Here is a 24,594-nt window from a genome sequence, read left to right on the forward strand (position 1 = left end):
CACAAATGACCTGACTTGGTCCAACCAAGCAGAGTCCACTGCCAAGAAGGCCCACCAGCGCCTTTACTTCCTGAGAACGCTAAAGAAATTTGGCCTGTCCCCGAAAACCATCACTAATTTTTATAGATGCACCGTAGAAAGCATTCTTCTAGGGTGCACCACAACCTGGTATGGAAGTTGTCCTGTCCAAGACCAGAAGAAGCTGTGGAAGGTCGTGAACATAGCCCAGCACGTCACACAAACCAATCTTCCGTCCTTGGACTCACTTTACACCACACGCTGTCGGAGCAGTGCTGCCAGGATAAGCAAGGACACAACCCACCCAGCCAACACACTTTTCCTCCCTCTTCCCTCAGGGAGAAGGCTCAGCAGCTTGAAGACTTGTACGGCTAGATTTGGGAACAGCTTCTTTCCAACTGTGATAAGACTGCTGAATGGATCCTGACCCGGATCTGGGCCATACCCTCCAAATATCTGGACCTTCCTCTCGGTTTTGTTTGCACTACCTTACTTTCCCTTTTCTATTTATGATTTATAGTTTAAACTTTTAATATTTACTATCGATTTGTAATCCAGGGAGCGTGAAGCGCAGAATCAAATATCACTGTGATGATTGTACACTCTGGTATCAATTGTTTGGCGACAATAAAGTAAAGTAACTAAATAGTAGAATCAGGCACATGAGGGACATTTAAGAGACACTTAGATAGACATATAGATGATAGAAAGATGAGGGGCTATACAGAAGAAATGTCAGATTGATCTTGGAGTTAGTTAAATGGTCGGCACAACATCATGGGCCAAAAAACCTGTACTGTTCTATATTCAAAATTCATTAGTCTTCATGTGTTAATCTTAGCTGTTCATTAGAAACATTCCTTTTCATAAAGCATCTGCCATTGTTTTGTTATAATATTTTAATGAACCCTTCAAGAAATAGCTTACCAGATTTCTCTCTTTCTGTACACCATGGTGATTCTGCTGTGAATACAAGATATTCTCCGGATCCAGGATCATTCACGGTTGGTTGAATCCAGTGGATGTTCACTGCAAGGGAGACTATTAGTCCCAACATTGGAAATGAAACCCAAGATGGGAAGGGATCAGTTTAAAAGAAGCTTCAGGCGAACTTCTATCACCATAAATCCATAAGATTTAGGAGAAAGGTTAAGACATTTCACCCATCGAGTCTGCTCTGCCATTCAATTACGGCTGATACATTTTTTATATTACATCCTCCTGTTTCTCCTCATAATCCTTAAGCTCTTTACCAATTAAGAACTTTATTAGATAGAGACTAAAGAGACAGTGGATGCTAGAAGATGTCACTATATTCAACCCAGAGTAATTTCAGTAGTTATTTGATGAACTTGTTCATCCCTGCCTTAAATACACCCAGTGACATAGCCTCCACTTGACCAAGATATAGTGAATTTCTGTCTTGACCTTTTCAAGGGTAATTTGTTTTAGTAACTTAATCCAAAGCAGACAGCAACGTGACTGGACACATTCCCACGATCATTTATAGTCAATAAAATAATGAGGAACTAACTGGGAGGAACTTGTATAGGGCTATTAGGGAAATTTAGACTGACGCTTCTCTGAACAACCTGCCCAGATTTACAGTGAAAGATCTTTAATCTTTTGAGCAATTATTCTTGCTTTACTATTCCTAACATTAATATCTCACCTCAAATAAATTAATGGCTCATCTCAAACAAGATATTAATTTACCAAGATATGAATGGTAAATAATTGATCTGTTAATTTCAATCAAAATGACATGAGAAGATAGCAGGCATTGCTTCTCATCTTCTGTGAAGTGTACCAAGAAAATTCAACTGCTGCTCCTGTGACACATTTATCATAATACTTACTTATAAATTAAACCATATTTTCACTATGAGTGCAAAGAAAGTACATTTTAAAAAAACTAAAAACCACGACACCCAGGGGGCCGTTCAGCCCAAGGGGATGCTGATGTCTGAACTGAGCAGAAACTTCCCCAGAGGTGGGGAAGCTACATACACAAAAGCAGCATTAAAATGTCTATAAAATGCCTACAAATTAAACCACTATCTTACTTAAGTGCAAAGAAAATATGTTGTAAAAAGGTTGAATTCAGAAGCATAACTTCTTTAAATATCAACACCATTTGACCTCAAATGCATCATTCAGACCTCAAATGCATCATTCAAACCTCATTCAAGAACCCTAGATTTCTCTTTATAATAAAAATCTATCTTTTCATGAAATTCAAATTTCTCAGAATCCTGACCCATTCCCCTGCAGCTTCCAAAAGCTCTAACACCCCATGATCATAGGGAGAATATAAACACAAGGTTTGCAATCCATTAAGTATCTGCCTCTTATCTCTTTCCTTTTCATTTTACAGATTGTTTGTTATAATTGTCACCTGTATAGTTAATAAATGCTACGAATTTCTTTCTCCTTCCGTTTGCTCCTCACACTTCTGCAATGAAAATTTGCAGTGCGATTTCTAAAAATAACGCATTCATTCTCCTAGCCTCTACACCCCTAACCCAAGATGTGTCCCAGCCACCACCTCTTCCAGTAATTTTTGGGATTAGATATTTGGTCTTTATTTTGTGATTTCAAACTTGAAGTCATTCTGCACTGTTATCACATGTGGTTTCCATGGTGAAATAGTCACAAAATGAGAAATCACTTTCTCCACTAACTCATGTCTTGTAAGTTGTGCCCAAACTCATGTACAAATTTGCTGCTGTATGAAAAGCTGCCACATCATTGTGACAGGAAGTGTTTCCATGAAACATGTTATTCTAATGCAACTAAGAGCTCTGTATATAGTATAATAAGACCATAAGACACAGGAGAAGAATTAGACCATTCTACTCATAGAGTCTGCTCTGCCATTCTTTCATGGCTGATTTATTATCCCTCTCAACCTCATTCTCCTGTCTTCTCCCCGTAACTTTTGATGCCCTGACAAACCAAGAACCTATGAAGCTCTGCCTTAAATACTTTGTATATAGTGACTTCCCTGCACTGCCCATCTGTGGCAATGTATTCATAGATTCAACACCCTTTGGCTAAAGACATTTTTCCTCATCTCTCGTCCAAATGGATGTCCCTCTACTCTGAAACAGTACCCTATGGTCCTAAGCTCCCCCACTAAGGGAAACACCCTCTATTCCCCCCTCATTTTTCTGAGCCATCAAACAATCCTCATACATTAACCCTTTCATTCCTGGGATCATTCTCATGAAAATCCTCTGGACCCTCTCCAATGTCAGCACATCCTTTTCAGATAAAGGGACCCAAAACTGCTTACAATACTTCAAGTGCAGTCTGACCAATGTCTTATAAAGCTTTGGCATTCCATCCTTGCATTGCAATCCAGCCCTCCAAAAATGAATTCTAACATTGCATTTGCCTTCCTTGTTACTGATCCAACCTTCAAGTTAATGTTTAGGGAATTTTGCATGGGGACTCCCAAATCCCTTTGCATTTCTGATTTTTAATTTTTCTCCTCATTTGGAAAATAGTCCATGACTTTACTACTTCTACCAAAGTGCATAACCATGTACTTCCTTGCACTGTATGTGCCTATTCTCCCAATCAGGACATCTTCAAGGAGTGATATGTCAAAAATGTGGCATCCATTATTAAGAACCCCCATCACCTAGGACGTTCTCAATGCTATCATCAGGGAGGAGATACAGGAGCCTTAAGGCACACACTCAATTACTCAGGAACAGCTTCTTTTTCTCTGCCATCAGATTTCTGAATGGACATTGAACCTATGAACACTACCTCACTACTATTTTTCTCTCTTTTTACTCTACTTATTTAAATTATTTTTTTTAATAAATGTATTATGCTTCTTACTATGATTTACATTTTTGTCATTATATATTGCAATGTACTGCTGCTGCAAAACAAAATTCATGACATAAGCCAGTGATATTAAACCTGATTCTGATTCCAAATCCTTGACGTATAACTTGAAAAGAAACAGTCCTAACACCAACCCCTGCGGAACACCACTAGTTACTGGCAGCCAACCAGAAAAGGGAGTCTTTATTCATACTCTTTGCCTCCTGCCAGTCAGCCAATCTTCTATCCATGCTAGTATGTTTTCCGTATTACCATGGGCTCTTATCTTGTTAAGAAGCCTCATGTGCAGCCTAATGAAACACTTGCAATCAAACAAAAGTACAAATGGATACATAAATTTGATTTTATTTGCTGAATGATTTCACTCATTTCAGTTAATTCCAATTAGTAACAGTCCTCAGTATATACAAGTATCACTCTGTTTTTTTATTGTTTTGGCCAGGAAGTATTACCAATCAAAGTCACAGTTCTGTAACCATGGTTTGATTAATTACTGGTGAAATGCTAATTTCTTTTTGCGCTGAGAAACAAGTGATCTTGATTTTGCAATAGCTTTTAACTTCCACCAGGAATTTAAATGGCAGCCAGAACAAATAGATTCAAAATTAATTCATATAAATTAGAAAATTTAATGAGACCCTCTTGTAAAACTAGTTGAACAACATAGAAACATATCAATAAAGTAGATGTGCTTTAGGCTCTGTGGCTAATTCCACGTCACACCTAATAACAAAGAATTAAACTTACAAAGCCTTTTCATTTCAATTTGTTGTGCACATTTACATTTGTGAGCACTTTTACTACTGATAAGGATTAAATTATAGATGACAAAATTTAATTATTTTGTTCTCTATTCCCAATCATCCAATTTGCTTAAAGTTAAAAGATTCCTTCTTACCTTCGACTATAGGCATAATAAATGTCCTTCCAAATATTAGAGAAGGGCTGCAACTTTTGAAGTTACAAAATGTTACTTTCACATGTGTTTCATGAATGTTAACTTCTTGAAATAAGACAAATAGTGAAAGTAAAATAATATGCATTAAATACCCGGCAGGTCTTGGTGGAGACAGATACAATAGGATCTTAGATAGGTACATGGAGCTTAAAAAATTATAGGGCTATGGATAACCCTAGATAACTTCTAAAGTAAGTACATGTTTGGCACAGCATTATGGGCTGAAAAGCCTGTATTGTGCTGTAGGTTTTCTATGTTTCTAGGTCAGACAGCGTCTCTGGAGACTGATACCATGATACAAGCGTTAATGTTGCATCTGTTTCTCCCGTCATACCTTTGACCTGTCCTGCTTGGCATCCCCAGATTTCCCACATCTTCATTTTCTTCTCCCCGCCCCCCCACGCACACGTACGCATATACACACACACACACACACACACACACACACACACACACACACACTTATAGATTCCTTTATGCATGAGGAAATTAACAAATTGATTTGCCAGAAGTACACAGACTGGAAATTTGATTGGTCATTGAAACATGCTTGATGGGACTGTCTGGGAAATAAATTTCGAAAGTGGTCCCAAAGATAGACAATTACTCAGGGTGTGTCAAGTTTAATTGCCAGAACAAGTTCCACCTTTCACACACTTAACACCACCCTGACGCGCACACACACACATACGTCTCACACCTCACACACCAGTTATTTACTCTTGTCACAGCGACACACTCACTGAAGTTCTTCCCTTGCTCCTGCAGCAAAGAGATATTCATGGACTGTGGAGGGAGGTGAGGAGTGGAACAGTTCATGCAGTATCCTGCAGGGTGAGTTACTCAGAGAAGATAATGGTAATCATAGGCTGAGCTGCCACAGACCCAATCAGCAGTTCGAAGGTGTTTGAGATATTCTTGTAGTTAATCTTTCTTCTTCCATTCTATTCCCCCCCCACTCCTCACAACTTCTTCTGCCTCATATCACATGTAATTTAACTGCATTCTTGCATCACTGCTTCACCATGTTTACACCTTTACTTCTTTCTTATTTTAGAAGTACAAGAAATGCCAGGCTCTGTCACCTAACCCGTATCTGAAGTGAATGACAGCTACCCCGTTACAATCCATCCATCTCTAATCATGTCGCCTAAGGAGAGCTAAAGCGTGGGATCTGCATGTGGTCAGTCACTAGACACTAGCGCAGACTACAGGTAGTCCATGGAGAAATGGTAATGAAAACACTGGCTTCACACGAACAGAATTCACTTATAGGTTCTGTGCTTAAGCACAACAAATAAATCAACATTGAGGAGGGGTTACAAGCCAACACATGGAAATGTTTGCAGTAATGTCTGTGCATATCGAATATGCTCAAGACATGGGCAGAATCCAGCTTCAACTTTCCATGTTGCCTTGCAGAAAGCTTGGAGCCCAACCTTTTTCCATGCAACAACAGTGGTGCAACAGGAAGTGAATACTAGCCAAAAGAAGGGCATCAGTGTTTGCTCTGAAGACGCAGAACACAAACGTGCAGATACGACAATATGTAGAAGGGCAAATGTTATGAAAGTCTTCCCTGCAAAGCGTAAATACAAATTAGGGATATCCTGCTGAGATTACAAAGGACTTTGGCAAGACTCCTTTGGCACTCTATAATTAGTTTCAATCTCTATACCGCATGCAAATTATATTTTCTTTAGAACCACGAAATGTAGATTCAGTCATTTGATTTCTGGCATGAGGTCTTCCTCTAACGAAAGACTGGCCTATAAACAGTTCAGGAGCTCAGGAGAACGAGAGGTGACTGAAGTTTAGAAATTGGGAGCAAAGCAACTGCATCTGGGATAAATGATTAGGACTGAGATGATCAGAAATTCCTTTGCACAGATACAAGTTTTCGGAATCATTGAGCTTGTGAGCATTCATTCAGACTGAGATAGATCAACAGAGTATTTGATAATACAGAAATCTGTGGAGATGTGGAGAAGCAGGAGCAAAATCAGCCATGATCTTATCAACTCCACGTTCACGGGACCATATGCTTACTCCTGCTCATCTTTCTTACGCTATACGGTTCATGCAAATCCTTCTCTTCTTTAATAGTAAAAAATCTTGACATCCAATTATCAACAGGTTATGGCAGACTAAAAACATAGGAATACATTTGCCACACACCTCTTCGAACAACCTACAGCTTAAGTAGTTCAAGGTGTCCATAACCTTCAGCTCTACAAAAAGTGATGCAGGTGAGGCATGGTGACTGACACCTGTTACCAGTGCTGGGAGCACTGTTCTTCATATGGGTGGCGCTGAGACTCAGGAGACAAATTTCACTGGCCAGTGCCCCTCTCTTCCTCCTCTTCTACGAGATGTCTTGGCCTTTGAACCATCTGCTCCTGCTTCTGATTTTCATTCCAAGATTACAAGCAAAAGGCATCATCTTAGCAATGTCCAGAATTGTCCCAATTTTCTGCTGCTACAAACTTGTGACTGATTATGAGTTCACCTCCAAATGACTCTCCAACAAACCCACAAGGAACAGATGAACCTCTTTCGTTGCTCATGAATGGTCCACAATAGGCAATAGTGACACACATGCAAATTAATTTCACTGGGGGTGGGGGAAAACAACTTAATTGACCATGGATGAAGATTGAAAGCATTTCTGAACTTTCTGCACATTTCATGAAGGTACCCTTTCTAAAGTTCAAAGTAAATGTTATTATCAGAGTACATACAGTATACGTCACCACATACAACCCCAAGATTATTTATTTCTGCAGGCATACTCAGCAAACCTATAGAATAGTAACTACAATAGGATCAATGAAAGATCAACCAGAAGACAACAAACTGCACAAACGCAAATACAAATAAATAGCAATAAATAATGAGAATATGAAATAACAAGGTAAAGAATCCTTAAAGTGAGATCATTGGTGACGGGAACATCTCAACAGATGGGCAAGTGAGTGCAGTTAGACAATAAGACCATAAGACATAGGAGCAGAATTAAGCCATCCAGCCCATCGAGTCTGCTCCACCATTCCATCATGGCTAATTCCGGATCCCACTTATCCCCATATACCTGCCTTCTCACCATAACCTTTGATGTCCTGACCAATCAGAAAACCATCAAATTCTATCTTAAATACACCCACAGACTTGGCCTCCACTACAATCTGTGGCAGAGCATTCCACAGATTCACTGCTCTCTGGCTAAAAAAATTCCTCCTTACCTCTGTTCTAAAAGGTCACCACTCAATTTTGAGGTTGTGCCCTTTAGTTCTGGATACCCCCAACATAGGAAACATCCTCTCCATATCCACCTTATCTAGTCCTTTCAACATTCGGTAGGTTTCAATGAAATCCCCTCATGTTATTCTAAATTCTAGTGAGTACAGGCCCAAAGCTGCCAAACACTCCTCGTATGTTAACCCCTTCATTCCCAGGATCATCTTTGTGAACCTCCTCTGGACTCTCTCCAATGTTACATCCTTTCTGAGATATGGGGCCCAAAACTGTTGACAATGCTCCAAGTGTGGCCTGACTAGTGTCTTGTAAAGCCTTGGCATTACCTCCTTGTTATTATATTGTATTCCCTTTGAAATAAATGCCAGCATTGCATTTGTCTTCGTTACCACAGCCTCAACCTGTAAATTAAACTTCTGGAAGTCTTGCACGAGTACTCCTAAGTCCCTCTGCACCTCTGAGAAGGCAGGGCGAGGTTAAGCTGGAGCTAAACAGCGACTCCTTTGCATGCATCTTCAGAAACAGTTTTATTTCTATCTTTGATATCTCTTTTTTCCTTTTCAGGGTGTGGGTTTTTTTTTTGAAGACTCTAACCTGGAGTTGCACTCCGACTTCGGCTATTTGCAGGAAAGGGACCCGCTCTCAGGGCCTCACGACTGGCCGCATTTTGATATCCCGAGGATGCGGCCTGGAAGACGAGCGCACATTCAGGGTTCCGAGATTTCGTGACTCTGGGAACATGCTGACTGTAGGCTGGTACCCCTGACTGAAGTGTTGCGGGAGAACATGGAACATCAGGAGCAGCAGGTTAGATGGCGGGGGTTGTGAGCCTGGAGAGCTGCGACTTCTTAGTGCTGACTGTCTGGGTGCAGAACGTGGAAAAAGCGACGCAACAGACTTTTAATATCGTAAATCAGCAAGTAGTTTGTTATGTCTCCCCTCTCACTGTGAAACAGGGACACTTATTTGTCGCTTATTAGGAGAGAGAGAGCCTGTGGTATGTCAAATTATCAGGTAAATGAGTAGTTTTTGGAGTACTGCAAGTCTGTCTTTTTTGATGCTTTGCTGCACGCTTGAGTACTCAGTGGTGAGTGCTGATGCTTCTTTGCTGGTGGGGATGGGGGGAGTTGTTGACTTGCTTCTGCTTGTGTGAGGGAGGGGAGTTGCGGGGGCTTTGGGGTTCTAACATTTTAACTGTCAATTTTTTTTGGGGCACTTCTCTGTTTTCGTGGATGTCTGAGAAGACAAAGAATTTCAGGATGTCTATTGTATGTATACATTTCTCTGACATTAAATGCACCAATTGACCTATTGATGTTTGAGCCTTCTACCCATTTAGGTAATAGTCCACACTATTGTTCTTTTTACCAAAAGGTATTATCATATATTTCCCAACAATGTATTTCATCACAAACAACAGGAATTCTGCAGATGCTGGAAATTCAAGCAACACACATCAAAGTTGCTGGTGAACGCAGCAGGCCAGGCAGCATCTGTAGGAAGAGGTGCAGTCGACGTTTCAGGCCGAGACCCTTCATCAGGACTAACAGAAGGAAGAGTGAGTAAGGGATTTGAAAGTTGGATGGGGAGGGGGAGATCCAAAATGATAGGAGAAGACAGGAGGGGGAGGGATAGAGCCAAGAGCTGGACAGGTGATAGGCAAAAGGGGATACTAGAGGATCATGGGACAGGAGGTCTGGGAAAAAAGACAAGGGGGGAGGAACCCAGAGGATGGGCAAGAGGTATATTCAGAGGGACAGAGGGAGAAAAAGGAGAGTGAGAGAAAGAATGTGTGCATAAAAATAAGTAACAGATGGGGTATGAGGGGGAGGTGGGGCATTAGCGGAAGTTAAAGAAGTCGATGTTCATGCCATCAGGTTGGAGGCTACCCAGACGGAATATAAGGTGTTGTTCCTCCAACCTGAGTGTCGCTTCATCTTTACAGTAGAGGAGGCCGTGGATAGACATGTCAGAATGGGAATGGGATGTGGAATTAAAATGTGTGGCCACTGGGAGATCCTGCTTTCTCTGGCGGACAGAGCGTAGATGTTCAGCAAAGCGGTCTCCCAGTCTGCGTCAGGTCTCGCCAATATATAAAAGGCCACATCGGGAGCACCGGACGCAGTATATCACCCCAGTCGACTCACAGGTGAAGTGTTGCCTCACCTGGAAGGACTGTTTGGGGCCCTGAATGGTGGTAAGGGAGGAAGTGTAAGGGAATGTGTAGCACTTGTTCCGCTTACACGGATAAGTGCCAGGAGGGAGATCAGTGGGAAGGGATGGGGGGGACGAATGGACAAGGGAGTTGCGTAGGGAGCGATCCCTGCGGAATGCAGGGGGGGGGGAGTGAAAGATGTGCTTAATGGTGGGATCCCGTTGGAGGTGGCGGAAGTTACGGAGAATAATATGTTGGACCCGGAGGCTGGTAGGGTGGTAGGTGAGGACCAGGGGAACCCTATTCCTAGTGGGGTGGCGGGAGGATGAAGTGAGAGCAGATGTACGTGAAATGGGGGAGATGCGTTTAAGAGCAGAGTTGATAGTGGAGGAAGGGAAGCCCCTTTCTTTAAAAAAGGAAGACATCTCCCTCGTCCTAGAGTGAAAAGCCTCATCCTGAGAGCAGATGGGGCGGAGACGGAGGAATTGCGAGAAGGGGATGGCGTTTTTGCAAGAGACAGGGTGAGAAGAGGAATAGCAAGAGACAGGGTGAGAAGAGGAATCCCCCATCAGGATGGTCTCAAAGCTCTACGCTTCTTTTTGGATTCCAGACCTAATCAGTTCCCCTCTACCACCACTCTGTTCCGTCTAGCAGAATTAGTCCTTACTCTTAATAATTTCTCCTTTGGCTCCTCCCACTTCCTCCAAACTAAAGGTGTAGCTATGGGCACCCGTATGGGTCCTAGCTATGCCTGCCTTTTTGTTGGCTTTGTGGAACAATCTATGTTCCGTGCCTATTCTGGTATCTGTCCCCCACTTTTCCTTCGCTACATCGACAATTGTATTGGCGCTGCTTCCTGCACGCATGCAGAACTCGTTGACTTTATTAACTTTGCCTCCAACTTTCACCCTGCCCTCAAGTTTACCTGGTCCATTTCCGACACCTCCCTCCCCTTTCTAGATCTTTCTGTCTCTGTCTCTGGAGACAGCTTATCCACTGATGTCTACTATAAGCCTACTGACTCTCACAGCTATCTGGACTATTCCTCTTCTCAACCTGTCTCTTGCAAAAACGCCATCCCCTTCTCGCAATTCCTCCGTCTCCGCCCCATCTGCTCTCAGGATGAGACTTTTCACTCTAGGACGAGGGAGATGTCTTCCTTTTTTAAAGAAAGGGGCTTCCCTTCCTCCACTATCAACTCTGCTCTTAAATGCATCTCCCCCATTTCACGTACATCTGCTCTCACTCCATCCTCCCGCCACCCCACTAGGAATAGGGTTCCCCTGGTCCTCACCTACCACCCCACCAGCCTCCGGGTCCAACATATTATTCTCTGTAACTTCCACCACCTCCAACGGGATCCCACCACTAAGCACATCTTTCCCTCCCCCCCCCTCTGCATTCCGCAGGGATCGCTCCCTACGCAACTCCCTTGTCCATTCGTCCTCCCCATCCCTCCCCACTGATCTCCCTCCTGGCACTTATCCGTGTAAGCGGAACAAGTGCTACACATGCCCTTACACTTCCTCCCTTACCACCATTCAGGGCCCCAAACAGTCCTTCCAGGTGAGGCAACACTTCACCTGTGAGACGACTGGGGTGATATACTGCGTCCGGTGCTCCCGATGTGGCCTTTTATATATTGGCAAGACCCGACGCAGACTGGGAGACCGCTTTGCTGAACATCTACGCTCTGTCCGCCAGAGAAAGCAGGATCTCCCAGTGGTCACACATTTTAATTCCACATCCCATTCCCATTCTGACATGTCTATCCACGGCCTCCTCTACTGTAAAGATGAAGCCACACTCAGGTTGGAGGAACAACACCTTACATTCGGTCTGGGTAGCCTCCAACCTGATGGCATGAACATCGACTTCTCTAACTTCCGCTAATGCCCCACCTCCCCCTCGTACCCCATCTGTTACTTATTTTTATGCACACATTCTTTCTCTCACTCTCCTTTTTCTCCCTCTGTCCCTCTGAATATACCTCTTGCCCATTCTCTGGGTCCCCCCCGCTTGTCTTTCTTCCCGGACCTCCTGTCCCATGATCCTTTCGTATCCCCTTTTGCCTATCACCTGTCCAGCTCTTGGCTCTATCCCTCCCCCTCCTGTCTTCTCCTATCATTTTGGATCTCCCCCTCCCCCTCCAACTTTCAAATCCCTTACTCACTCTTCCTTCAGTTAGTCCTGACGAAGGGTCTCGGCCTGAAACGTCGACTGCACCTCTTCCTACAGATGCTGCCTGGCCTGCTGCGTTCACCAGCAACTTTGATGTGTGTTGACTGTATTTCATCTGCCATTTTTCTGCCCATTCTTCCAATTTGTCCAAGTCCTGCTGCAATATTATTACTTCTTCAGTGCTTCCTACTCCTCCACCTATTCATGTATCGTCCACAAACTTTGCCACAAAGCCATCAATTCCATGATTCAAATCACTGACAAACAATGTATAGTGTCCAAACACTGACCCCTGAGAATCACCACTAGCCACCAAGGAAAGGTCCCCTTTATTCCCCCTCGCTGCCTCCTGCCTGTCAGTCATTCCTCTATCCATGCCAGTATCTTTCCTTAAATACCATAAGATTTTATCTTAAGCAGCCTCATGTGTGATTCCTTTTTCAAGTGCCTTCTGAAAATCCAAGTAAATGACATCCACTACCTCTCCTTTGTTCACCCTGCTTGTTACTCCCTCAAAGAACTCCAACAGATTTGTCAGGCGGGATTTCCCTTGACAAAAACCATGCTGACTTTGATTTATTTTAGTCTCCAAGTATCCTGAAGCCCCATCCATAGTAATAGACTCCAACACTTTCCCAACCACTGAAGTTAGGCTAACTGGCCTGCAATTTCATTTCATTTGGCCTCCTCTCTTCTTAAAGAGTGGAGTGATATTTGCAATCTTCCAGTCCTCTGGGACCATGCCAGAGTCAAGTGATTCTTGAAAGTTCACGTCCAATGCATCTGTTACCTCATCAGCAACCTCTCTCAGGACTCTGGGATGTAGTCCACCTGGTCCAGATGACTTATCCACCTTAAGACCTTTGAGGTTGCCTAGCACTTTTTCCTTTGTAATAGCAATGGCACCTACTCCTGCTCCTCTGTAAGTCCCTTTATTCCATTGCGATACTGAATCACGTGACTTAAGTTGCTACCTCTCAAATTGCAGTACGAATTCTATCATATTATGATCACTGCCTCCCAAGGCTTACTTTTATGTTAAGCTCCCTAATAAGATCTGGATTATTACACAACACCCAATCTAAGATAGCCTTTCCCCGACTAGACTCAAGCACAAGCTGCTCTAAAAAGACATCCCATAGGCATTCAACAAATTCCCTCTCTTGTGATCTGACACCAACCTGATTTTCCAGATCCCCTGGAATATTGCAGTCCCCAATTACAATTGTAACATTACCCTTATACATGCCTTTTCCAGCTCCATTTGCAATCTCAACCCCACATCTTTGCTCCTATTTATAGGCCTATATGTGGCTCCCATAATGGTTATCCCCTTTTATTCAAGAGCCTAATGGTTGATGGGTAGTAACTGTTCTTGAACCTGGTGGTGTGAGTCATGAGATTCCTATACCTTCTACCTGTTGGCAGCAGCAAGAAAAGAGCATGGCCTGGGAGGTGAGGATCTTTGATGATGAATGCTGCTTTTCTACAACAGCATTTCATGTACATGTGCTTAATGGTTGAGAGGGTTTTACCTGTGATGTACTGGGCCATATCCACTACCCTTTGTAGGATTTTCCATTCAAAGGCATTGGTGTTCCCAAACTGGGTCTGAACAGCCAGTGGCCAACTGAAAATCTCATTATATATGATGTAACAAAAATTAACGACCTTGACTGAAGAGAATGAAGTCTTGAAGAAATCTCAAGTGCAAAATGCAGACAGTTCACAGGGAATATCCAAAGATGACTTGTTCAATAAAAGTATGAGTTCTAATCTGGTGGAACAGGATGTTCAACATCTGAAAGCACAGATTCACAGACTGCAGACAGAGAAAGCTGAATTGGTGGCCATGAATTCAGAACTCCTTGTGAAGTTGGGTACTGCATCATCAGAAGATTCATTTGTTGAAATTCGAATGGTGGAAGCTATGGATGATGCTGAGTTAAAATCAAAGGAATTGGAGTGCAAGGATTCGGACAGTCCTCTAAAAAATGTCAAAATCTCATGACAGTAGCGAAAAATGTTTGTCAGAGGAGCTAACGGTCAGACAACTACTTCATATGCTAAGGGACAAGACTATGAAGTTGGAAAACCTTGAACATGAATTTCAGTTGTGCAAGGAAAGGATTTCAGAACTCTCCAAAGATGTTGAAAGAGTTAACAGTACAACACAGACTGAGGAAAATGCAGAAGCACAATCTTCATCTGATGCTGACCAGGGATCTGCATCGAAAAGCGTGCTTCTTGACATTAAAGAACAGAGTTCTGAAATTGCTGCTCCAGCAAAGGAATCAAACGCTGCAAACCAAAATCCAAATGAGGTTGAAGTATTGAAGTCACAGGTGATGTCATTAGTAAAAGACTTGCAGAAAGTCCAGAACAAACTGGAGGAAGCTGAGACATGAAGAAGCCTTTTCAAGCAAGATGTCTAGAACTGGAACAAAAGCTGGCTAGCAATCAGGTAGTTGTGGAGGATGTGAAGCAACTTAATTATTCCAATGAAAAGTTGAAACTGCAAGTGGGAGCTTGCAGTCTGAAGAAAAAAACTTACAGTCAAAGTTATTCGATGAAAAAGTGGCACTGGCAGAGGAAAAGAGAAAACTTACATAAATGCAAGCTGCCTATGATACTTTGTTTAAAGACTATGTCAATTTGTTGAAGACTAATGAAGAAAAGAAAATTAGAGAGAGTAAACAGAAGGAAACACTGTCTGGACTTACTGCTGAGCTGACTGTTGCTAAAAGGACAATGGAAGAGAACCAGAAAACAGTTAATCAGCTGCAGCAGACTGTTGCCCAGCAAGCTGATGAGTTAAGTGTGCAGAAGGTGCAGAATGCGGCTCTGGTTGACATTTCTGCTCAGTTAGAAGTGACTGAGAAAGCCTTGGTGGGAAAGCAACAAAAGATTGATATTAATGAAGCAGACCATCATCAAACAGGAAGAAGAAATGGAAACCGTGGCTGTATTCAAAGCACAGGCTGAAGCTTACAATGCAGATTTCCATGCCAAGCGAGCAGCTCGAGAGAAAATTCATGCAGAAAAGGAGGCTATGGCTGAAAAGCTGGACCGGCTGCTGAAAGAAAACACACAACTGAAGGAAGAACTGGACACATTTGGCAGGCAGTCTTTAGCAGAACTTCAGTGCCAGCATGGAAGTTGTGGGGCAATGGCTGAGGATGATGATGCATTACAGCAGCAGGGAGTGCGAAAACCCAGAAACCCCGGCTGGGAGCACCAAGGCACTCTGCCAGAACACGCTTGCCCGAAGTGTGGGATCGTCCTCCCTGACATCGATACCTTACAGATCCATGTCATGGGCTGCATCATTTAAGCATGTTCTCTTTTAAGAGACTGTTTTCACTATGCATACACAACTTTTCATTATTTGGCTGGTGGGGTGTGAGAAGAGAAGGTCGAGGATTAATTAATATTTTTATTCAATATATTTTCAGATTAGTAAATGTGAAAATTCTTGTACAATGCTATTTTAATATATGGTGTACATTTATTTTAGGGTCTGTAAGGAAATGTACCAATGGAATGGAGTATTGTTTACAACTGGAAATTGCACATTAACGAATCTGCCAGAAAGTGCTTTTATAATAGGGGAACTGAGGGTATTGGGGAAAAGGCAGGTAGGTGGAAGTGAGTCCATGGCCAGATCAGCCATGATCTTATTGAATGGCAGAGCAGGCTCGACGGGCCGGATGGCCTACTCCTGCTCCTATTTCTTATATTTACTTATGTTTACTTATGTAAGCTGTAAATATCTTGATCACATTTAGCAATCAAACCTCTACTATCATTCACTTGATTACAAATGTGGTATTTTATTTAATTTTTATATTCAATATTTCTTTTTTAGCTACTTCCATACAGCAAGAAATAAAAAAATACAGTATCTATTGTAATCTCAGTTTACAATGCAGACTTGTTAGGCTTATTACTGCATATTAAAACTACCACTACATACCTATTGTTGACAACTAATACAAGGCATTTCTAATGGAGGGCCCATGTATTATATTCCTGTTTATAAGCCATTGTGTCGATTAAAACAAACCAACAGTTCAGTGTTATCTAAGTGGTCAAACTAAGCAACATTTTGAATTGGAAACACTGCCTAAATAATTCACGCCCTGTCTGTTTTTCAGCAATATAGGTGGTCCTAGGACTGATAACAGTCAGTTGCTAGCCTGGAGACAGTATCTAGTGCTATTCAATTAATAAGTAAATTTATATATTGCTGCTGTCAATCAAAAGGTAATATGCCCACTTTGGAGTTTTTAAATAAAGCTATCTATCTAACGATCGGTCTACAAATCCTGAATTCAAGTTACATTTATCACATTTCAGATGTTAAAATGCTCAGGGAAAGGAAAAGTCAATTTTAGTTCCCAGAGCTTGGAAGTTATATGCATTTATAATGGCCCCTGATTGATCTCAGTTGTCCATTAATGGATTCAGTTACTAAGAGTTTCTCTTAAAAACAACAGCTTTAAAGAAAAAGTACAGTCAAATCTTTTTAGACCATAAAAAATGCTCTAGCTAATGGGAAAATGTGAAAGACTCACCCTGAAAAGTATATATTCAAAAGGAAGGCTGACTATCCAAGGTAGTTAGTGAAGTAGAAAAGGGAGCAGAAATCTAGAGTTCTCCCCCGTCAAATCTGGATAATTGAACTCACAATACTAAGGTGATTGTTGTATGAAGATAATAAAGGGTGTAGAGCAACGGTGGGTAGAAGGTGAGCAGATGAGGACCAGCCATGAGACAATTTAACAACAGAGACTCAAGGGGTTTAATAGCCTGCTGCAAATCCTGGTGTTCCTCTGTAGAAAAGTTATTAAGACTGGGAGGTCTATCTTTATGTCCCAGAGAACTGAGAGAGGTTAACTTCCTAAAGTGTGTTCACTGGAGCATGGGATAAAATTAATGGTGCTGAATTCTCATCTCCAGTGCTCATCCCTGAAGTAAGGACAAGTTTAGAAGATTACAATGAAATTTTGACAGGTTCTAGGAATTTCAGGCTTTCACTTTGAGTGAAGTCTGAAGAGGTGTAGACAGAAAGGCCTGCAGATGCAGGAATCTGGAACAAAAATTGTAGCAGAGTGTTGGAAGAACTCAGTGTATCAAGCAGTGTCAGTGAAGGCCAAGGGCGTACGTCAACACAAGACTGAGGAGATTCAATTGGACCCAAAATTGTTAGTTTTCCACCTTCTTCCTACAGTTGAAACCTTGGCTTCTTTTCCTTTACAATCCATTGCCATTAACTTCTCTTCCAGTTTGTCACTTCCCTTCCAATGCAAATACAAAAGTCTGATCAGAACTAAGTTTGCTTCCCATCCCCATCTTTCATATCATACTGTCTCCATACCGTCCCTTTATCCATAATACCCATGTCTCATTCCTTGACTTAATTCCTAATTAACTACTAAGCTCACAACTTCCTTTGTTGGTTGTATCAATGATGTTAATAGAGTCACAGATATGGAACCTTGGCCCCACCATATCCATGCCAACTATGCCATTCTCATTGATCTCATTTGCCCATATGAGAACTGTATCCTTCAGTGCCTTGCCTATTTAAATGGCTATTTTCCCTCCAAGCACAGTGATCATATGCAATTCCACCCCCTCTAGCAGCATGTTCCAGCTACCAACCAGCTTCTATGTTAAAAAAAATTACCCCCAAGATTCCTTTCAATCCCCTTAAACCCAGGCCTAATAGTTCTCTCTCTGTATAAGTACCCTTCCCCTCAATTTCAAGGCTGCACTCTTCAACAGTTTCTTTAAAGAAAATAAGCATCTGCCACTTCCCGAGTTGACAGCTAGTGTTTTACCTCCAGCCTTCCTTTCCTCTCTAATGTCCTAAAACGTGCTGAATCTCCCAAATCTGTGCCCTTCATTGTTGGAACTATTTATTTTTACATTGTCTACAAGTGAATTGCCAACCTTCCTATACTAGAGGGATAGAGTCATAGGGCACTACAACACAGAAACAGGCCCTTCAGCCCATCTCATCCATGTTTATCTGTTTCTTGAATACTGAAGATAGTTTTAATTAAAGTCATCAATGACAATCCATGTGATCCCAACAAACTTAAATGACCCCTCATCAGAATTCACTGCCAGCACTGCCACATATCACCTGGTCGTGAGATAGACAGCCAGTCTCTTTAGCACACCGCACTCTTCAGTCCAGCAGCGACTGGGATCAGTATAGAAGCTCTGATGCTGGAACACCATGGGCTGCCTTTGGCAGAAGGACTTAGACTTATTCAAGGGCCCGTAGCTGAACATCTAGATAAACAACACAGTCCACCCAGTCTAAAATCTGTAATAGGGAAAATATGAAATAATTTGTGACAAACTGAATTCACATTTAACAAACCAAAGGGCTGACACCTGAAAGTTAGTACAGAGATACTAAATACAAATTGTGTTTATGTAATTTGATCATTTTTTTTTAGTGAGGTAATGAAGGGAAATGATGAGGATACTGTGGCTGGTGTTGTGGATATTGTCTTCCTAATATTATTTGTAGTACCACATTATGTGGTTAATACAGATTTAAAGTCTATCACAAGTAAAGGAGCCTTGGCAGTATTGATCAAAATTAGGTAAGGGACAGAAACAGAATTGCCGTGAACAAAAACACAAAGTCTGCAGATGCTGGAAATCTAAAGCAACACACACAAAATGCTGGAAGAACTCAGAAGGTCAGGCAGCATCCATGGAAATGAATTAACGTCTATGTTTCAGGCTGAGACCCTTCTTCAGGACTGGAAAGGAAGGGGAAAGATGAGGAGAGGAGAGGAGAGGGGAAGTAGTGTAATTAGAAGGTGGTAGGTGAAGCCAGGTGGATTGGAATGATGAAGAACTGGAGAGGAAGGAATCTAATAGGGGAGGAGAGTGGACCAAAGGAGAAAGTGAACCATTGTTCTTTAGACTGGAGGTCGTGGTGTTGATTTGGAGGTGATAAATATTAATACTCTAAATCTTGAGATTCGTGCCATAATTTCAAGGTTCATGGATGAAGTAAAATGTATTAATATGTCAGAGAGAAATGTTTTTGGAGGACACTGACAGTCTCTTGAAATAGAAAAGCATGTGGATGATCAAAAATGTGAAGTGATACATTCAGATAGGTGGATTAAGTAGTAACCAAAGGTTCACATGCACAGATATTAAAGAGATGACACAGACTAAGAAAGCTTTTAATGAAAGCAGGTGGAATTAGTGCAATTTTTTAAATTAAAGTAAGGAAGTTATGTCAAATATCTAGGAAATGCAGGTTAGGCATCTTTCCTAATACTGACAAAAGATCTCCGACCTGAAATATTAACTGTTTCTTTTTCCAAAGACCCTTCATGACCTCCTGGGCGTTTCCAATATTTTCTGTTTTTATTACAGGTTAGCCGTTAACTGGGCAATGTATTAAATTCAGCATTTACACTACAGGAAAGGCATTATGGCCTCTGTGAGAGTGCAGAAGGGATCTTATAGATCAAAACCAGAGTTAAGGGTCTTCAGTTCTGTGACAGAAAAGAGAAACTGATGATAATCCCAGAGGCAGATTAAGGGGAGATTTAATGGAGATGCATGGAGTGATAATTGGTTTTGATTGTGTAACTGAAGATAAACAGCTTCTGCAACAGAAGAAATGGTAACTGGAGAGAGTAGAATTTTAGTGGGATATGTAACAGGAGTAGATATTACACATCTTGACTTGTGATCGGGTATATTGCTTAAAAAGGTGCTAGAAGTAGATTCAAGTCACCTCTCAAAATGGAATTGGATAAAGGGAAAGTAGCATGCAAGGTTAGGAGGAAAGTATAATTGATCACGATTGACATAGACAGCAGATAAATGGATTCCATGAGTCAATTATTTCAATACAGCTTCACTCTGCAAAATAACTAAAAATACACTCTTTCCATTCCAGATTCTGGAAGTTAAACAGGGAATTATGATTTTGAGGTCTTAACAAATTTCTCAGAAAACCGAAACAATAATGAACTTCACAGAACAAGAGGGACCAGGATTGGATCTGTCGAAAAATCATTCAATCTGTGTTGATTATCAAAACCACTGTATTTAAATTGATTTAAAGATAAAGCAATGCATGTAGGGAGTTTTAAATATTATTTACAGAATCAGATTTAATATCACCAGCATATGTTGTGAAATTTGTTAAATTTGCAGCAGCAGTACAGTGCAATACATAATAAACAAAAAAACCTGAATTACAGTAAGTATATATGTATATTAAATAGTTATATTAAGATAAGTAGTGCAAAAAACAGAAATTTTTAGAAAAGTGAGGTAGTTCATGGGTTCAATATTCATTTAGAAATCAGGTGAAAGTAGGGAAGAGGCTGTTCCTGAATCGCTGAGTGTGTACCTTCTGGCTTCTGTATCTCCTAACAATGAGAAAAGGGCACGTTCTGGGTAGTAGGATTGTTGATGATGGAAGGCACTTTTCTGAGACACTGCTCCTTGAAGATGTCTTTGGATACTATGGAAGCTAATACCCATGATGGTGCTGACTAATTTCACAACTTTCTGCAGCTTGTTACAACCCTGTGCAGTAGCACCCACCCCACCCCCCACCCCCGATTCCTCCATAGAAAATGGTGATACAGCCTATCAGAATGCTCTCTACGGTACATCTGTAAAAGTTTGAATGTTTTAGGTGACAAACCAAATCTCCTCAAACTCCTGGTGAAATATGGCCACTATCTTGCCTTCTTTATAGTAAATGTATATCAATTTACATAGTCATTATACAGATACAATAAAACTACTATGCAATTAATTGACTTGCCTTGTTCAATTACATTTAAAAAATTGTGACCAACGCCTCAGTCAATTCCAGGGAATACCTAAGGCAACATGTGTGAAAGGTTTCTATTTCTCTGATTAAACCTAATAAACATTATAGTGAAGGTAAAAGTTGATGATATTGTAGATACTTATTTAGCAAGGCAGCATCAGTAGAGAAAGAAACAGCTAAGATTTCAAGGATGTGCTGTTTCCTGCAGTCAATTCATACTGACAGCAGAAAATACATTTTAAAAATAATGCTGTTCATTGCCACAATAGTTGAAAGTGCTAGAAATATTCAGCAGGTCAGTCAGCACCTATGCAGGGAGAAAATGAACTAATATTTCAGGTCAATGATGCTTTGTCACAATTAGAAGACTTTAAGCATGCATGGTGAAACTAAATGAAATATGTTGAGTAGTATACTTTATTCAATAAAAGGAGATTGAGGAGAGATTTAACTAAGGTAGACAAAATGAGAGAGCTGGACAGGATGAAAAGGAAGATTCGATTTCCCTTGACAGGTCCTTAAATAAAGGACATCCATTGAAACTAACTAAAAGAAGCGATAGCTGAGAGTGGGGTAGGAGGGTGATTTTTGAGGATGTGTTTTCATGGGACCCTTTGCTGGAACTCTCATCACATTTCAAATGCATGGAGGTGAGGACCGAAGGGCTGTGGATGGAGAATCGGGAAGTAAGAGAAACCTAGATAGTTCTATTTTTGTCCTGCATAGACATAATGGGGTGAATATTATCCCAAATACAGAAGATACCCTTCCATGTACATATGAATTCCTGCTACTGGCTCTCAATCAGTGAAGCATTTTATCTTACAGTGGGCAGTAACTTTTAAATGAACTTTAAAAAAATTAGTAAGAGATGCTTTGTGAAAACGTATTGCTGAAGCAAAATTCTAGCCAAGCAAAGTTTTCATGAAATTATTCTATTACTTGCGTTTTAAAACTTCAGGCAAGTATATATTGGAAAGCTAATCCACCCAGTTCCAAAGTAAATCTAAGATATAAATTCATCTGTAGTTCAGTAAAATATATTCCGTGAATATGCACCTTTGTAACAGGTTTTTCCAATAAAAATGAAATTGTGGCCTTGTAATATTTCTGCTTAACAAGCACTCCTAGAAAATTTGTACAATTAATGTTTACTACATTTTGTAAAATTTACCCTGTATATTCTTACATACTGTATACCTTAACTTTTTTGAGAGGAAGACTATAGAGAACAGGAAATCTTCTACTTTACAGCAATTTGAATTAAAGAATAATATTAAATAATAATGTTAAGTAATAAGATTAGATAATAACATTAGATACCAGAGACTGAGGACAATGTGTAGGGTATGGAGGTGCCGCATTCAGTTTTGAAACAAATCTTTTATAAGCCATGATTACCACTCTGTCGAATGTTGAAAAAGACTTCCAGTTAAGTATCCAACTCTGCTCTTTAGCAAAGCCCTGGAAGTGTTGAGGAGCCGTTGGTTTCAAGGGAGAGCTGTCAGTTCTGCTTCTTCCTGAACAATAAAATACCTGGTGCCCAGTATGCATGCTATCACTGTAGCTATTACAACACTCAGCCTGGTGCAGACTGCTGCTCACCTGCAACAGAAAATTTCAGGCCCAGGGGTCCGTGACCTTTGCCAAAGCACAGAAATCTATTGTCTGTTAAGCCCTGAACATTTCCTCTCCGATATATCATTACACTCTAAACTGGGGAGATGTGCTAATGTTATTTCACTTAATGCAGTATCACCCTATTTTCAGTTCTATATTTTTATTTTATCGATTTTTTTATATTTAACAAAGAGACTCAACTGGTTCTCAGTTTATTTACAAACACCAGAAAATCTGCCGATGCTGAAAATCAAAGAAATACACACAACATGCTGGAGGAACTCAGCAGGCCAGGCAGCGTCTATGGAAAAGAGTAATACAGTCAATGTTTCGGGCCGAGACCTAATGAAGTCCTGATGAAGGGCCAGAAATAAACTAAGATACACACACAAAATGCTGGAGGAACTCAGCAGGCCAGGCAGCTTCTATGGAAAAGAGTAAAAGTTGACATTTCAGTACAAAACCTAATGAAGTCCTGATGAAGGGTTTCGGCCCAAAGCATCAACTGTTTACTCTTTTCCGTAGATGCTGCCTAGCCTGTTGAGTTCCTCCAGCATTCTGTGTGCGTTTCTTAGTTTTATTTCTGACCCTTCTAGATGATCCAGCCACACTGCAAATCATTCAGGGTCAAACAATGGATCACATCAACACTCTGCACCCCATCACATCATTGACACTTACTCCAAGATCAGATCAGAAATTGGGCTTGGAAGAGTGTTCGGTTCAATCTGCGACTCCTCAGGAAATGAATCAGGGCACGCAGCAACTCTAATACAATATTCAGATGTGATGAGCTACATGTAACATCTTAACCATACAGGTGCCAATGGCCATCTCCAGCAAGAGAGTGCCCTCTCTTAACTTTCAGTATTGGGACTACAACAGAGCGACCCACCTTCAAAAACCACTATTGCAAGTTCCAAAGACTTAACAGGTGAGCTGCATACCTATTGTGATTACAGACCTAGATCAGACACAGAGAATCTCCTCCTGACACTCCGAAGCTTTTAATCACCTAAATTCATGCCAGGATTGTGATGGAATACTCTTCACTTGCCTGGATGAGTACAGATCCAACAATACTCATGAAGCTTATCCAGCATAAAGCAATTTGATTAATTGAATCCTTAACAATTATTCCCTTCACCACTGATGCACAATGGATGCAAAGCTTATCACCTACTAAAGTGATTTATCAAAGCTTCATTGGCAGCAAACTCCAAATCCCCAATCTCTAACACCTGGAAGGACACAAGTCTCCAGGCATATGACAGCAGGTCCTCTCTGAGTTACAAACCATCACTTGGAAATATATTGCCATTCTTCAGCCTAAATCCAGCTGTTCCCCCCCTGGCAGCATTGCTGAAGTCTCTTTACAAGAGTGACCACAGCCGTTCAAGTAAGATGGCCAGCAATGCCCATTCAAGGGCAATTCGAGATGGACAATGAAAGCTAGCTTTACTGGTGAACTCCTTCAAGTGAATAAAACATTCTGCTCCCAGCCATTCCTCCCCATTTGTCTTAAAACCATGCATTGCAATGAATAAGTTAAATCAATAGTGTATTTTTCAAAACCATGCAACTTTGAAAAGCTCATTCATACAAATCCAATATTTAAACAGATAAATATTGTAGAAGCTCATGAACCCTGAGGCATTTGACTTTTCCTGGGTATGGGCAATTCCTTTAATATAAACCACA

The 24,594-nt window shown here is 41.1% G+C and overlaps 1 protein-coding gene and 1 pseudogene across 1 annotated transcript in view; one reads left to right on the plus strand and one right to left on the minus strand.

Moving 5' to 3' along the window:
• The window catches only part of znf804a (zinc finger protein 804A), a 276,800-nt gene that overhangs the window by 191,629 nt on the left and 60,577 nt on the right, over positions 1-24,594 (minus strand). The gene's annotated exons all lie outside the window — the stretch shown is intronic.
• LOC140198626 (optineurin-like) lies at positions 14,095-15,765 on the plus strand (annotated as a pseudogene).

This window comes from Mobula birostris, chromosome 6 (assembly GCF_030028105.1).
Source record: "Mobula birostris isolate sMobBir1 chromosome 6, sMobBir1.hap1, whole genome shotgun sequence".
NCBI classification, from domain to species: domain Eukaryota; kingdom Metazoa; phylum Chordata; class Chondrichthyes; order Myliobatiformes; family Myliobatidae; genus Mobula; species Mobula birostris.